We start from the raw sequence: 16314 nt of genomic DNA, 5'->3' as shown, positions 1-16314 counted from the left end.
GAGAAGTATTAAAACTACTGTTCAGATTGCACTGAGGCTGTCTAGTTCTTTAGGCTGTTGGTTGATCCTATGTGAATTATGACCTGGAATGGACCTCCATGGTTAAAACCCAGGCCTGAGAAGAGACATGATTTCCCAGTCACATAGTTCATTAAGGAGAGCTAAGTGACAGAATCCACATTTTCTCGTTTTCCCACCTGTGCATGTCATACAACCTCTCCAGCTGATCATGTGGATTACCGACATCCAGATCACTCTGAGTACTTCCCCAACGCAAAAAAAGAACCTCTAAAAGGGAAGATACACAATCATTCTAATTGGAGCTTATAATATATGTGCAGTGCTCTCAGAAGAAATGCAAGAGGAACTGATTTGCCGCAGTGTCCCAGCAATGACTCTATTAATGCAATGAATCTATTATATTCACTGCATTGTCACGATGGAGGTGGGAGGTATGACAGAAATGTATTCTATTGAGGTCTTTAAAGTCTATCTGTGGTTGGGGAAGGATGGAATATGCAAGGAAAGATAACACAAAAGGAAAAAGTTGCAACTTAAGGACAAGTGAGGACAGATCCTGGAAGAGTACTGGAAGCTCAGAGAAGAGGCTCCGAAGCCTGGGTTGGTCAGGGAAGGCTGTGAGGAGGAAAAGAGGCCAGAAAAAGTCCATAAAAGGTGGAAAGATTTCACTGGGGTGTGGCAAGGGGCAGGGTAAAGGAAATCACTTTCCAAAGACAGTAATGGAATGACTGGATCCAGTGGACCTGGGAGATCTAGTGGGAGGCAGAGGGGAAAAGAAAGTTGGGAGGCGGGCTAGACTCAAGCTTGATTTAAATTCAGGCTTAAAGACAATAGATGCATTAGATGATTTTTAAAATAAGTCAAATAAAATATGAAATAACTTAGGAGAATACAATCTTTGAAAGACCTCTTTTGTAAATCCTTTTAAAAACGAAGCGATCCTTTCCATCATATAAATTCTATGTAAATAACTTTCAAATTCAATTATTTTTTACCTTTAAATTTATATATTGCTTGTTTTCCTGAATTAGGTGATATAAACTCAGTTTACTTAATCCCATCACTAAAATAATGCCATCATGAAAGAGAAGAAATGTATAGGGAGAAGAAAGAGCAGTGCTGCCATGCATTTCTTTTATTTTGAACTTTGTCTTAGAACTGTAAACTTTTTATTTATTCTTTTCACTTATATGATAGTATATTTGGGTCCAAATCACTTCAGAAATTTGCGAAATATTTTATTTGGAATCACTTGTTGTGAAGAAAAATAGAGGAATGATAATTTATGAGCTTGAGTCCCCAGATGGCTGCTGCATAGATGGCTTGCCAGCTGCTGCCCACTATTCCTGCTCAAGGGATTCCTCACATTAGAATCAGAGCCTACACTCTGCTTTAGACTCCTTTTGAACACAGTGCTCTTGGACAGTCAGTTCCAATTGGAGGCTATTGTCTCCTTGCCGTGAGTAAAGAGGGGAAGGTCATCACAAGCATCTGGAAGACTCATCCCAGCACAGGTTGCTGTCCCCCCTGAGCCTTGCTGATTTAGTAGGTCTGGGATGGGGCCTAAGAATTTGCTACTGATATTGCTGCTCTGGGGACCACACTTTGAGAACCACCATCTTGAATTTTCAAACAATCATCAACAGATAGCAGCTCAATTTTCCATTTTAATGAACGTTAGATGGGTGAAGAGAACACTTTAAAGTCTCCTTACGCTTTCTCCCACTTGCTTGTTTTCTGTATTTTTAAAAAAGGTTATTTTGCTTTAGATTCCTTAAGTAGAATGCTTTACCATCCCACAACCTTAAGTTAGGAAAATGTTATAGTTCAGGGTCTCTCATTTATTGACCCCTCTTAATGATCATAGTATGTTAGCTGAAAGTTGATGCTTTAGGATATGAAATGAGAGGTTTCGGAACATGAAAAGAGCTGCTGGGGTTGGCAGAATAAACCAAAGAAGAGCCACGTGCTAGAAGTTTACAACACGTCCCAATGCCCACATTAAGTCTCAGGTGAGTACCATAAGTGCTGATGGTGAGGTGGCTGGTCACTGGGAGTTGAGGTTGTGGTTGTAAGAATGGCAGAGGGGAAACTTGAGCTTAGCTACTACTCAAGCCATCTGCAGGAAACCTACAGAGATTGAATTATGCCCCCCAGAAAAACACATGTTCTTCATCTTAATCCATTCATGTGGGTCTGAACCAATTGTAAATAGGACCATTTGAAGATAATCTTTTTTGGGGGGAGTAGGGGTAAGGGGAGGACGGTGCATGGTCTGAGACTCGAACCCAGGCCTCCTGCATGGAAGGCGAGCATTCTACTCTACCACTGAACCACCCATGCACCCTTGAGAGGGATCTTAATCCTATTATGGGTGCTTTATAAAGAGAAAGCCCCTGGGAGCTGCAGGAAGCAGGCAGTCAACAGAACCTGGAAGAGAAAGGAGAAGACAGTGCCACGTGGTGGGAAAGCCAAGGAATTTTTGGCCACTACTAAGCCTGGAAGGAAGAAAGCCTTCCCGCTTCTGAAACCAGGAGCCAATCAATTCCTACTGTTGAGCCAATCTGTTGTGTAGTATTTGCTGTAATATCAGGGAAAAGAAGACAGGGTTTCAGGGGAGCCACCCAGGTGCCGTGACATGGAACCCGCCTCCCCCTCATTGGCTCAGGTGACTCAGCCGCAGAACGTATGTGGGGACATGATCACATCGAGAGGACATTCTCCTACATACAAAAATCCATTTCACTTCATTTCCTAACTTTGTGGGAAATTAGATCAAATGTGAAGATCAATTACGAAGTTTGAAGATGTTTCTTTTTAAAAAGAAAGACCTTGCTATAGCTGATACTGCAATTAAGGAGCGCTATTAACCCTCGACTCCAAAACAAAGACTTGTGTCTTCTGAGATGAGATGCCTGCCAAGCATCTGCCAGGGGAAATAAAAGTAGTAAATATAACAGCAAGTGCACGGTGTCTGAAGGGGACGTGACCATGTGAAGTATGGCTCTGATGCACAGCGGGCCTGCCAGCACCAGTTACATGGCTTTTATTTTGATCTGAGGAGCTCTGACTTCACATCCTATGGTGAATCTCGCTCCAAATCTGTCAAGAGTATTAACTTGTTCATTAATGTGTCACTAAAATTTAAAATGCCACCTTCCTGCTTCTTGGGTATCATGTTTGAGGTAGATTGTGAAAAGCGTGTTTCTCAGTGGAATGATATTCCTGCAGAATATGGACACTTTTAACTACTTGTGTTACTTGGATAACTAATGTTTAGTGGCCCAAAGGTCTACAATATCTCTGGTGTTGTGTAATTTCCCTTGTGCTGCTGTTTGTTTGTGGGGCTAATTTCTGAGTCAGAGATTCTATGTACCCGCCGATTGCCTTCTGTGAGTAAAGATTGCTGGGGGGAAAGTCACAGTGCTTTTATTACTTTGTTCCCCTTGTTTTCATCTTTTCCCCATTTCTCCATTTCTGCAGTTCCTATCACCTCTGGGCATCTATTGCATTCCAAACTTCAAAACCCCATGAACTGGGGGCCTTTCTGACCATGGCTTGACCTGTAATGAGAAATGGAGAGTTTGGGGCATTTAGGCTCTAGTTTTTCTTTTTCATTCTTTCTTTTCCTTTTCCCTTTTTTTAACCTCTTTCACAAGATTATTAGTTTTATTTTTCTAAATAGGCTCTTTAAAAGAATGCTATAGCAGAGATAAGACAAAGATAAGATAGAGACTTCCCACGCTTTTAAAAATCTTTCTGATGACTTGGCAAGATTTCTCTTTTTAATCTTCTTTTCGTTGCATCATTTGGAAGCATATTGAGAAAAGTACTCTTGTTTTGGTCATGGAATTGACATATTGTGGAAACAGGGCTTTTTAGAAACTGACTCATAAACATGTCGTGTGAATAAGGACTCAAGTCTTTCAGGCAAGGTCATACGAAAGACAAGACTTTAAATTCCCCCGTGGAGGTGCTGTGCTGATGCGTCGCTGTGCCTTACCTTCCTTGCCTGACTTCTGCAATGCGAGTCTGAGTGTGAACTGCCCCGAGTTAGGCCAAGTTCACAGGTGCAGGGCATAGCCCCACATCTGCTCTCACTTCAGTCACCAGCTGCAAGTTCAGGGCCGGGGGGGAGGGGGGTTCCCAGGCCACCTGCACTTTTCGCCATATGGCTACAATTTTGGGGGTTCCCACAGCCCCTTCAGGTTCAACAATTTGCTAGAACAACTCATGGGACTCAGGAAAGCTCTATTTACAATTATAGTTGTATTACAGCAAAAAGGATACAGATTGCAGAGCCAAAAGAGGCACAGGGCCAGGTCTGGGAGGGTTCCCAAATATGAAGTCTTGGGTCCTCTCCCTGCAGTCAGGACATTTCAAATTATTAATCCTGGAAGCTCACCCGAGCATCTGGGTCCAGAGTTTTTACCGGGGTGTGATTACACAGGCACGACTGGCTGAGTGGTCGAGCTCAGTCTCTAGCTCCTCACCTTGGGGTCGGGGCCGTAGCAGCTCAAAGTCCCAGCCTGCTTATCATATGGTTGGTCTTTCTGGCAGGGCCAGTCCCCGCCCTAAGACTCCCCACCTGGACTCATCCTCTTCGCCCAAACAGGAGGTGTGGGGTGATGTTGGCAGACACTTCATAAACAACAAAAACTCTACTATTGCTGGGAATCCCAGAGATTTAGAGGGTATCTCCCAGGAACCAGGAGCAAAGGTCAGCCAGATTCTTTATTATACAACAGATGTTTTATTTTAAGCTTCTTTCTCTTTTCTTTCTAATGCAATTTTATTGAGATATAGTCACACAAAATACAATCCATCCAAAGTGTATAATCAATGGCTCCAAGTACCATCACATAGTTGTGCATTCACCACCATGATCAATTTTAGAACATTTTCATTATTCCAGAAAAAAAGAGAAGAAAATGAAAACCTAAGCCATCTCATACCCGTTACTCCCCCTAGCATTGGTATGGTACATTTGTTATGTTGATGAAAGAATTTTAAGATATTACTGCTAACTATAGTCCACAGTTTGCAATAGGTGCATTTTTTCTCCATGTATCACTGTATTATATACTCCTTGTAATAGTTTTGTACATTTTTTTCTAGTTCATGGAGGAAATTTTTTATATTTGCTCTATTAATCAGTCATTGTCCATCACAAGATTTACTGAGTTACACAGTTCCATTGCCTTGCTCATTTTTATAAGAATTTTTTTTTTAGAAATGTCCATAAAAGCCGTCATTAATGCTAGTTATGCCCACTAACTTTAGTAACCACACAGTGGAAACATACTACCCTTCCTTTTTTTTGTCAGACTGTTTTAGATATAGCTTTAGTAAAATACAACCCAAAGAAACTCACACACAGTGCATAAGTTGGCTGGCTATTCTTTAACAGGGGTATTAACCATCCCTGTTGTTTCCATCCCTGGAATTGCATAATTTTAAAGGAATATGTACTGACATATGGAAAGTATAACTGTCAGTTTTAGAAAAAGAAATATTTTAAGGGAAAGAGACTTAAGTTACTAATATACTAATGATTTTGTAATGATAATTCAGTGTAGCATTCACCTTAACTCCTCCTCCCTCCTCTCACGCCTCCCTTGCTGTTAGGTATTAATTCAAGTGCTATTTAATTAATGTCTTCTGCAGACTCTGGTGTTAAGGAAGAGTGACACCCTTGTTTTACTTCAAATACTTAGGGTTCTAGGAAAGACTAAAACACCCTTTTCTTCCCCCTTCACAGGAAGCCTGGCTAGCCTTTTCCCTTCTCTTCCACCTATAAGGCCCTTTTCCTTCACTTCTTGGAGTTATTCAGCCTTTGACATCTCACATTGTTATCTCTGGTGTGTCTTTGCAGGCCCAGAAGATATTGTCAAACATTTTATTCTATAACAGGTATTATAAAAATTCAGGTGTTTTTCTTTAATTATACATTTTCAATTCTAAATCTCACTTTGGGTCCATTTTCAAAACACATGTCCTCCTCAAGCCACCTGTCACAGAGCTTTTGTCTCTGGTCCCTGAACAACCTGCTGATTGGCTGTCCTTTGGCCAGGTGTTGACACCTGGCACGACCAGCTGTGGTTGGGTTTGTGCTCAGTGGCCTGGGACCATGGTCTCTGGTGGGCTGCCTCTCCTGCAGGGATTGTGGCACCATTTAAAAAAATTTTTTTTATTGAGAAATCTTCACACACAGTCCATACATGGTGTACAATCAATGGCTCACAATCTCATCACATAGTTGTGTATTCATCACCATGATCATTTTTAGAACATTTGCATCACTTCAGAAAAAAACATAAAAAGAAAAAAGAAAAAACTCATAATATACCTTTCCTTTCATTGACTACTAGTATTGCAATCTGCCCAATTATTTACTCCATATCCCTCTATTATTTGTTTATTTTTTATCCTTGTTTTTTTACTCATCTGTCCATACCCTGGATAAAAGGAGCATCAGACGCAAGGTTTTCACAATCACATTGTAAAAGCTATATGCATTCGTCTTCCACTGTCAAGGCTACTGGACACAGCTGCATAGTTTCAGGTACTTCCCCCCATTCACTCTAATACACATAAACTAAAAAGGGATATTTATATAATGCTTAAGAATAACCTCTAGGATAACCCGTTGGCTCTGTTTGAAACCTCTCAGTCTCATTTCTCTCTTCCTTGTTTTGGTCAAGAAGGCTTTCTCCACCCCATGATGCCAGGTTCCAGCTCATCCCAGGAGTCCTGTCCTACAGTGCCAGGGAAATTTACACCCTGGAAGTCATGTTCCACATACAGGGGAGAGGGCAGTGAGTTCACCTGCGAAGTTGGCTTAGAGAGAGAGGCCACATCTGAGCAAGGAAAGAGGTTCTCTGGCGGGGGGGGGGGGGGGTGGTGACTCTTAGGCATAATTGAAAGTAGGCTTGGCTTCGCCTTTGCAGGAATAAGTTTCATAGGGGCAAACTCCAAGATAGAGGGCTCAGCCTATTGAATTTGTTGTCCCCACTGCTTGCAAGAATATCAGAAATTCCCCCGATGGGGAAGTTGAATATTTCCTCCTTTTCTCACCTTCCCCCAAAGGGACTTTGCAAATAATTTTTTATTCTCTGTCTAAATTACTCTGGCCTCATTTTTAAAAAAATGTTTTTTTGTTGGGAAATATAATGTGGCCCCATTATTTATTAGCCTGCTGGAGCCTGAGCCAAGGTGTTCATGGCGGAGGGCTATGGATTGTGCTTTCAAGGTCATTTCTTCCCTAACGTCTTTCTACAAAGGAAACAGATTCAGAGACTTTTCCCTGAACCTGCAATTCAAAAGTATGTGTAGGTGGGGAGAGGTGCAACCCATCTCTTAAAGGCTAATATGCTCCAGGAGGGAGGAGACAAATAAGGATGCGTTTCAGTTCTGGAAAATAAGCAGTGATGATTTAGGCTCTGCAGTTGACAAGAGCTGGAAGCTAGCAAAGGATGTGAAGCTGATGCCCTTCTCAACACTATTCTTTTATTTTTTTTTTTTGCAAAATAATCAAAAGAAACCAGGCTGGGCAAGAATTCTGGATTCTTATAAATCTGGATAGATGGGCAGACAGGACACAGGTATGTAATAGTAAAGAACTTCTAGAAGGGAAATTGCCAGCCTCCTGGCCTGTAGATGAAAGGCATTTGAAACTTTTAGGGATAGAAATTAGAGTTGAGGAGCATGTTCCCCAGTTTTTATTGGTGCCCCAAACTTCTATTTGTGTTTGCTAGCTTCTCTGTAGAACCCTTGTTTACGGAGAATGATTTTTTACATTCATATCTGGTTTGTTCTTTAAATCATTACTTCAGGTTAGAGCTTGGCCAGCTTTAAAGAGATTTGTTTGATACATTGTCATATTTCAGTTCTCGTTCATATGTGGCACCTTGTGACTGCTGAGATATTTTATTAGAATAGCAACACCTATGGTTTTTCTGACAGCTCATTCATATTTAAGTCACTTCCTGAAATTTTCCTTGGCATAAGCCTCTTATTGGTCATTGTAATGCACAGTTTAAATGTAAATCTTAACATTTTTAGCTGTTCATTCTCCTGTAATATGTTTAGGGTAATTGGGGGCAGACTATCCTCTAACTGCTTTAGGCAAATTAAGAGAATATCTCAGAACCAGCCATAGGTGAGCACAGAAGTTACCAGACAGAGTTAACAAGCTGTCCTCATCATATGTGCTCCTTCCTCCTATTTGAATTGTGCTGCTGGTGGCGCCGGCGTTGGCAGCAGAAAGAAATATGATGTTCAGCTAATGGCTTGAGAAGGGGGAGGGAAGGACGCAGGGTCACCTGTGGCATATCCTATTTTGAGCTGAGCCAAAGGAGATTAATGCTGTCACTTGCTTGATTAGCGCTGCCACTTGCTTGGCTCTCAACTTCCAAACGTATTAATTCTGAGAGAACAGCTTGCATCAGAGTTGTCTCGTCCATGTTCGCAACTCTTATAAAATCCCACAGCTACAGCCTGACTGTAAAGGGAGGCTGAGCTCCTGCAGAGCCCCGCGTGGCTTTCATTTGCTTTTATGACAAGGGCTTTCAAAATAATACTAAATTGCTTAAGCTTGAGCCTGGAAGGTAATTGGTGCTTTGTGTCTCAAGTTAGAGCTCTTTTCTTGCAAAGAGTTCTAGAGTGAGCCTCTTAAATCCATTCAGATGTGTTTGTGCATTTATTCATGTGGATGTCAGGAAATTTCCTTTAAAGATAACCTTCCTAAGCACATCATGGTGATGTGACTTGGCAATGTGTTCCTACCACCGAAAGGCTTCAGTGTTCAAATTTTTAAAATGTACTGTGTTGCTTGGCTCAGAATGACCTAGGTTCAGGTGTTTTTGCAGGTTAAATCATGGGTTTCGCCAGATACAGTGAAAGCATTTTACATACCATTTGCAAATAGATTGAAAGCAGTTCTGTATCTAAAATTTATTTTTCTTAGTTCTGTGGACTCAATTTCCTCCTTGTGGGAAGTTGAGAGCTAGTAGGTACATGAGCTTTAGAGCAGATACATGTGGGTTCCAATACCAGTTCTGGGAAAACTTTGTGGGTGAATTGGAGTAAGTTATAAGTCCTGTCATTGAATAATGGCATATAAATTTTAAAAACCTTTTGATATATAAGGCCAACATTTCCTTTAGAAAGGTTATGCCAATTTTACACTTCCAGTGATGCTTTTTCTGAAATTCATCAGAAATTATCATTTAAATGCTCTACCCACCATATAGGAAAGTTGTTTTGTTGTTTTAATGTGTGGTTTTTTGACTACTGGTGATGTTAAACACATTTTTCCATATGCCTATTGGCTTTTTAATATTTGTGTGTGTGTGTGTTTAAGAGCTGTCTATTAATGTGCTTTGTAAGTTATCTTGCTTACTCTTTCTCAACACAATGAAATGATAATACAAATGATAAACAAATCTTACATTTGGGAGTTATAACATTCTGGCTATTGCTCTTTCAAAAAATTATTTTTTGCTAGATCCAAAATATGTTTATAGACCTGGAATGTCTCTAGGAACCTCACATTATTGAAACATACCCTTTTGCACACAGGTTCTTTGTTCTCCTTTTCCTCTTTGTCATAGATAGTTTCATGGATGATTTTCTCTTTCCTTTCATATTTGGCCATCTCAAGAAACCCTTCAATAGTTCTCACTGAAACCACACTTTCCCAGCCTTTTAGCCCATTAGAATGGTCCAGGAAACAATTCTTGTTGTCTTCCAAGATCTGGAAACCCCATCTCCCAAGTAGCATTTGACCCCACCAGGGTCAGACTTCGTATTGCCCTCATGGGAACATACAGAGAGTTGTTCCTTTGGGCCCAAACCATATGTCATGGAAGTTAAGAAGCATTCATTTCTTTGATCATTCAATAAATATTAACTGGGAGACTATCATGTCCAAAGTCCCATTCTAGGTGCTGAGGATACAGCAGTGAACAAAGCAAGTAAAATTCCCTGCCCTCCTGGACCTCCTCACTTAGTGTGGGAGATACACAGCAAACAGGACTCAAAATTTCTGGTATGTAAGAAGATGTGTGCTACAGAGTGTAGGAGTTAAAAGGTTGATGTTTAACCTAAAGCTTGCAGACACAAGGCTATGAGGAAATGCAGACTTGAGCTTTCAGGATCTGGAACTTCAACAGAAGCTGAGATATGCAGATAAAGCACAATGAGGTGTGGAAGAGACTTGCTTAAGGGAAATTAACATCCTAGCATTAGAAGTATTTACTTCCTGGAACTTGTTTTTGCATTGTATAGCTTTTGCATGCAAACAACCTTTATCACCTTTCTTGCTAGTATATAATTTTGTACTTGGCTGAAAATAAACTTGTCTGAAGACTGATGTCTTCGGATCCCCTGATCCCTTTCTTTCTCTCATTTTTCTTTAACATTCCTTAGGGTCATAGCTGCGGCCAACAACAGAAAAGGGTGATAGAGGTTGTGTTGGGTAGGGCAAGGGTGAGGATGAAAGCTGTGGCTGCATGTGCCATGGTCAGGGAAGGCCTGGTTAAGAAGATGAGACCTGGAGGAGGCCAGAATGAGGGAGATGAGGGAGTCAGCCACAGGTATATCTGGGGAAAGGATATTTGGGGAAGAGAGAACTGCAAGTGCAAAAGCTCTGAGGTAGAAGCAAATGGGGGACACCCAACGAAGATTAAGGAATGAACAATGAGAAGAAAGATCTGTGAGGCTAGAGCACTAGCAGGGAATAGACCAAGGGGGTCTTTGCTGGCCATAGGAAGGCCTTTGGCCTTTACTCCAGGTGAGATGGGACTGCATTGGTGGATGAGAAGAGGGATGGTATGATTTCACTTGGCTTTTAAAGGGATAACTCAGGTTGCTGTGTGGAGAACAGATATCTGGGGAAGGAAAGAGGAAAAGGGTGGAGGTAGCAGGTAGCAGAAGGCTTTGGCATTAAACCAGGCAAGAAGATGGAGGCTCAGAGCAGGTTGGACCTGAGGGTATGGAGAGAAGGGACTGAACTCTGCCAGCTTGTACCTAGAAGGTTTGCTGGTGGATCAAATGAGGGATGTGAGAAAGGGAGAAGAGTCAATTATCAACCCAAGGGTTCTGGCTTCAGAGACTGGAAGAATGAGGTTGCCAATTACAGAGAGAGGAAATCTGTGGGAGAACTAGATCTTGGGGAGATGAAGAGTTGGCTTTGAATGTTGTGGGAGATGCCTATTTAACAGCTATCCGTTGGGCACCTGAGGTCAAGCACTGACCTTCTCAGGCCTGGGATGTATGTGGGGCAGAAACTGGCTGGAGGGAAGAACAAAGCTGGCCCAGGTGCTGAATAGTCTTCCTCAGTGAGCTATGTAAGAAATTATTCTCTGTGTGCCACAAGGGGACAAAGATTGGAAAACACTGCCCTAAGGTAACCCACCTTTGCTTTTTTTTTTTTTTCCTGCATGGGGAATTGAACATGGATCTCTGTCATGGCAGGTGAGAACTCTGCCTGCTGAGCCACTGTGGCCTGCCCCCACCTTTGCTTTTGCTCATGATTTTGCAGCTTATATAAGACCAGAGACAAAAGGATTTTTTTCAGAGTATTAATTACCCACAGAGTAACTTCTAATCTGGCTCTAGCAATAAGCCTAATATAGTTACACTTTAAAACACTTTAAAATTCACCATCTTCTTCCATTCCTTTTCTTTCATCTTGTCACTTCTCTGTACATTTTCCTTTTCTTCAATATCCTACCATAAAATGTAATTAATTTGGAGATGAAACTGTTAGAGATAGACAATTTCTCTGAGTCACAAATTCTCCTATAGTATTGTATACATCAATAGAAATGGACCTAAAAACCCCAGTTTCTAGAATAAGCATTCAAGGGTCAAGTTACAACCTGAAGAATCGGCTGAGGACAGCATTTCCAGGAACTCACCTACATTTAAAATTTTTGGAATTTTCCCATTTCTGTTAATTTAATCCACTATCTTTTCAAAACTCCAGATATGTCGCATATAAAAGCAGAGAGAACTGCATAGCGTATCAAATATAAAATTACTACATAGCAATTCTTTAGCATTTATCAATAAACTTCACTGTAGTTTGGGTATAGATTCACCTTTTTTAGCATGCCCATGTGCCCAGTTTGTGTTTCCTGGTGCTAGTACTTATAGCCCAACCCTGAATTGATAAAATATGAAAGAAGACCTAAGTTTAGTGATTTTCTTGCTTAACCTAATAAAGACAATTCACAAGGGTGCTTTAAAAATCCAGCTGTCTTGAGTACTTTATCCTGCTGGACCGTGGGAAGAAATGTTATGGCTTGGAAAAGCCCAAGAGCTGAACCAGAGACCCATGTATTGCTTAGGAACAAATGATTTCCCACATTCCAAAGATAAGATCCTGCAAGTCCAAATTAACCCCTTATGTACAGAATTAAACATTAACTTCAACAGTGAATGATTGGTTGACATATTCATCTATTAGAATCTTCCCAGAGGATTCCATATGACCAACTCATCTCGCCAGGTACATTATTTTTCTATAACCAAGTTTATAGCAGTTTGAATTTGATGGTTATAACATAATTTTTTGTGTGTCTTTATTATTGATTTCTTAATTGCATAGTGGTTTGTACAATCCAAATCCTTTGAAATGTGTTGAATCTTGCTTTATGGCCCAATATAGTGTTGACTTTTATAAATGTTTTACATATGATTGAGAAGAATTTGTGTTTTCCATTCTTAGGGTGCAATATTATTTATAGGTACCTTAAATATCTTATTGATTAGAGTATCCAAATCTGTTACAGCCTTGATAATTATAATATAAACATATATTAAATAACATATACAGCAACATATATAATATAACACAATAATACAATTCTAAAATATGTATGTATTTATCCATTAGATCTATCAATTGTTGAAAGGGGTGATTATTGAGTAGAATTTTTCTCCTCATAGTTATGTTTTACTTTTCTTTAAATATTTTGAATCTATTTTATTAGTTGTACATAAGTTTCAAATTGTTATGACTTCCTGGTAAATTAAAACTTTAAATATTTTATTTAAACTCCATGTTTATTTTGTTTTAACTCCATGTATATAAATATTGTTTGCCTTAAAGTTTTACACCTATTATATAAATTCATTAAAATGTGTGTATTTACATCTTTCTATATCTGTATAATTATCTCTATCTGTGCTGGTTTGAAGCTGTTATTTATCCCAGAAAATCTGCATTCTTTATCTTAATTCAATCTTGTGGGGGCAGACCTATTGTTTGGGTGAGATCTTTTTGATTAAGTTGTTTCCATGGAGATGTGACCCACCCCAGTTGTGGGTAGGACCCACCCAGTTTTCAATAGGTTGTTTCCATGGGAATATGACCCCACTCATTCAATGTGGGTCTTAATCTGCTTTCTGGGGTCCTTTAAGAGGGAACCATTTTGGAAAAATCTTCAGAGCCAGCACAGAGAGAGATGTCTGGAGATGCAGAAAGAAAATGTCCCTTGGGGAAGCTGTTTGAAATCAGAAACTGGGAGAGAAAGCCAGCAGATATCACCATATGCCTTCCCATGTGACAGAGAAACCCCAATGCCATCAGCCTTAAGAGTGAGGTATCTTTTCCTGGAAACCTTAGTTTGGACATTTTTATGCTTTAGAAATGTAAACTTGTAACTTAATAAATCCCTTTTATAAAAGTCAGTCCAGGCCATTGTGATGGTGGCTCAGTGACAGAATGCTCACCTGCCATGCCTGACACCTGGGTTCAATTCCTGGTGCCTGCCCATGTTAAAAAAAAAAAGAGTCAATCCATTTGTGGTATATTGCATTCCAGCAGCATTAGAGAACTAAAACAGATTTTGGTACCAGAGAAGTGGGGTATGCAGATTGCAAATACCAAACATGTTGGGATGACTTTTTAATGGATAAGGTGAAGGCTCTGGAAGAATGGTGATATTCTTGATAGAAAAGGCCTGAATTGCTTTGAACAGACTGTTGGTAGAAATATGGACTCTAAAGATACCCCTGATGAGGCCTTAGTGATGAACATGTCATTGCAAACTGGAAGAAAGGCAACCCTTGTTTTAAAGTGGCAGAGAATTTGGCAAAATTAATTGCTGGTGTTGGATGGAGGACAGAATTTGAGAGTGATGAACTTGGATATTTAGTAGAAGAGATTTCCAGACTAAATGTGGAAAATGCAGCCTGGCTTCTCCTCGCAGCTTATAGTAAAATGTGACAGGAAAGAGATAAACTGAGATCTGAACTCTTGGGTACAAAGAAAGCAGAAATTGATGGTCTTTAGAAAGCATGGCCTTTTCTTCAGAGTTAAGGTATCTTTCCCTGATGCCTTATGTACTGTTATGCTAAAGCTGCCAGAATGCAATATATAAGAAATAGAATGGCTTTTATAAAGGAAACAAGTTTACAGATCTAAGGCTAGTAAATTGTCCAACTAAGGCATCCAGGAAAAGATACTTTGACTCAAGAAAGGCAAATTTCTGTCACATAGGAAGGCATGGGGTTGGCATCTGCTGGTCCTTGGTCCTGATTCTATTGCTTCCAGCTTCTGATGCTGGTGGTTTCCTCTCTAAGCATTTGCAGACCTTTACTTTAGCTCTTCTAAGACACAACCCTGGGTTCTGGCTTGCTTAGTGTCTCATAGAAAGGACATGGCAATGTCCACTGAGTTCTGCCTGTGTCTAAGCATCTGCTCTATCAGCACTGCAAGTATCTCCAAACATCTGTGTCTCTGTCAGCTCTGAAGCAACTGTTTTCCCTTTCAAAGGATTCTAAGCACCAAATGTTTTCCCTTTCAAAGGATTATAGTAAACTGATCAAGACCCACCTTGAATGGGTGGGTTCATATCTCCAACTAATCAAAAGGCCACACCCACAACTGGGTGTGTCACATCTCCACAAAAGCAATCCAATCAGTTTCCCACCCTAAACAATAGGTCTGGCCCCTCAAGATTGGATTAGGGTTCAAGCATGGCTTTTCTGGGGTATATAATAGTTTGAAACTGGCATACCTTAATTTGGACATTTTTATGGCCTTAGAACTGTAAATCTGTAACTTAATAAATCACTTTTATAAAAGCCAACCCATTTCTGATATATTTCATTCTGGTAGCTTTAGCAAGCTAAAACACTATTTATTTCTAATCATAAATTTTTTTTCTATAAATAAACTTTGTCCTTGTTATTTGCCCCTCTTTTTATTTCTTTTTTTCTCATTCCATTTTTCCTTACTGCTAATTTAGAAGTTCTACACTCTTTTAGTGTCTAGAACAGATGTAGATAATCCTGACTGTTTAGGTACTTTATATTCTAATGCAAAAATATGTTAAATAAATGTTGGTATATACTTACATTTCATTCAAAATAAATTTCTATGTGAAGCCAAAATATGTAGGAAAGAGTGGCCCAGAATATATATTTTAAAGATATTGACATTTGAAGCTGGCTCAGGATTAAGAGTAGAACATTGTTAATGGGACGGTAAAATGGTATAGTCATATGGAAATCAGTGTGGCAGTTCCTCAGAAAGCTGAACATAGAATTACATATGACCTAGTAATCCCACTTCTTGGTATGCACCCCAAAGTATAGAAAGTGGTGACTGGAACAGATATTTATGCACCAATGTTAATAACAGCATTATTCATGGTAGCCAAAAGATGGAAACAATCGAAGTGTCCATTAACAGATGAATGGATACACAAAATATGGTATATACATACAAGGGAATATCATTCAGTTGTAAAAAGGAATATAATTCTGATACAAATAATGACATGCGTAAATCCTGAAGACATCATGTTGACTGAAATCAGCTAGACACAAAAATTTAATATGGTTCTATCTTGCTTATAGGAACTATCTAGAACATGCAAGTTCATAGAGACAGATAGTAGATTACAGGTTACCAGGGACTGGGGGATGAGGTGAAGCAGATGCTATTGCTTATGGGGTGCAGAATTTCTATTTGATGTGATGAAAAATTGGAGTAATGGATACTGGTGATGGGAACACAGTATTCTAAATAATTAACACTACTGAATTGTACACTTAAAAGTGGTTAAAACTGGAAATTTTGAATTGTATATATGTTGCTACAATAAAAAGTCAAAAATTAAACATTTAAGGATGTACATGCAAAGTGCTGTGCTATAGACTCACTTGAGATAAATCCTTTCTCTGAGCAATGTTTGCAAAGAGGTGGGAGTGAGATGAGATGGGATTAGGAAATTTGTGGAACTTGGGTCTTCTTCAACTAGGGGTGAAAGTTGT

General features: G+C 39.8%; 1 long non-coding RNA gene across 1 annotated transcript in view; it reads right to left on the bottom strand.

Moving 5' to 3' along the window:
* Positions 1–3482: 3482 nt before the first annotated feature.
* Positions 3483–16314, bottom strand: part of LOC143646114 (uncharacterized) — a 53140-nt gene continuing 40308 nt past the window's right edge. The window contains exon 4 of the long non-coding RNA XR_013157294.1: positions 3483–3584. This is a non-coding gene — a long non-coding RNA (uncharacterized LOC143646114). The remainder of the gene's footprint in view (positions 3585–16314) is intronic.

The sequence above is a fragment of the Tamandua tetradactyla genome, chromosome 9 (assembly GCF_023851605.1).
Source record: "Tamandua tetradactyla isolate mTamTet1 chromosome 9, mTamTet1.pri, whole genome shotgun sequence".
Classification (NCBI taxonomy): Eukaryota; Metazoa; Chordata; class Mammalia; order Pilosa; family Myrmecophagidae; genus Tamandua; species Tamandua tetradactyla.
The sequence above is the reverse complement of the archived record's forward strand: the minus strand, read 5'-3'. Positions and strand labels throughout refer to the sequence as shown.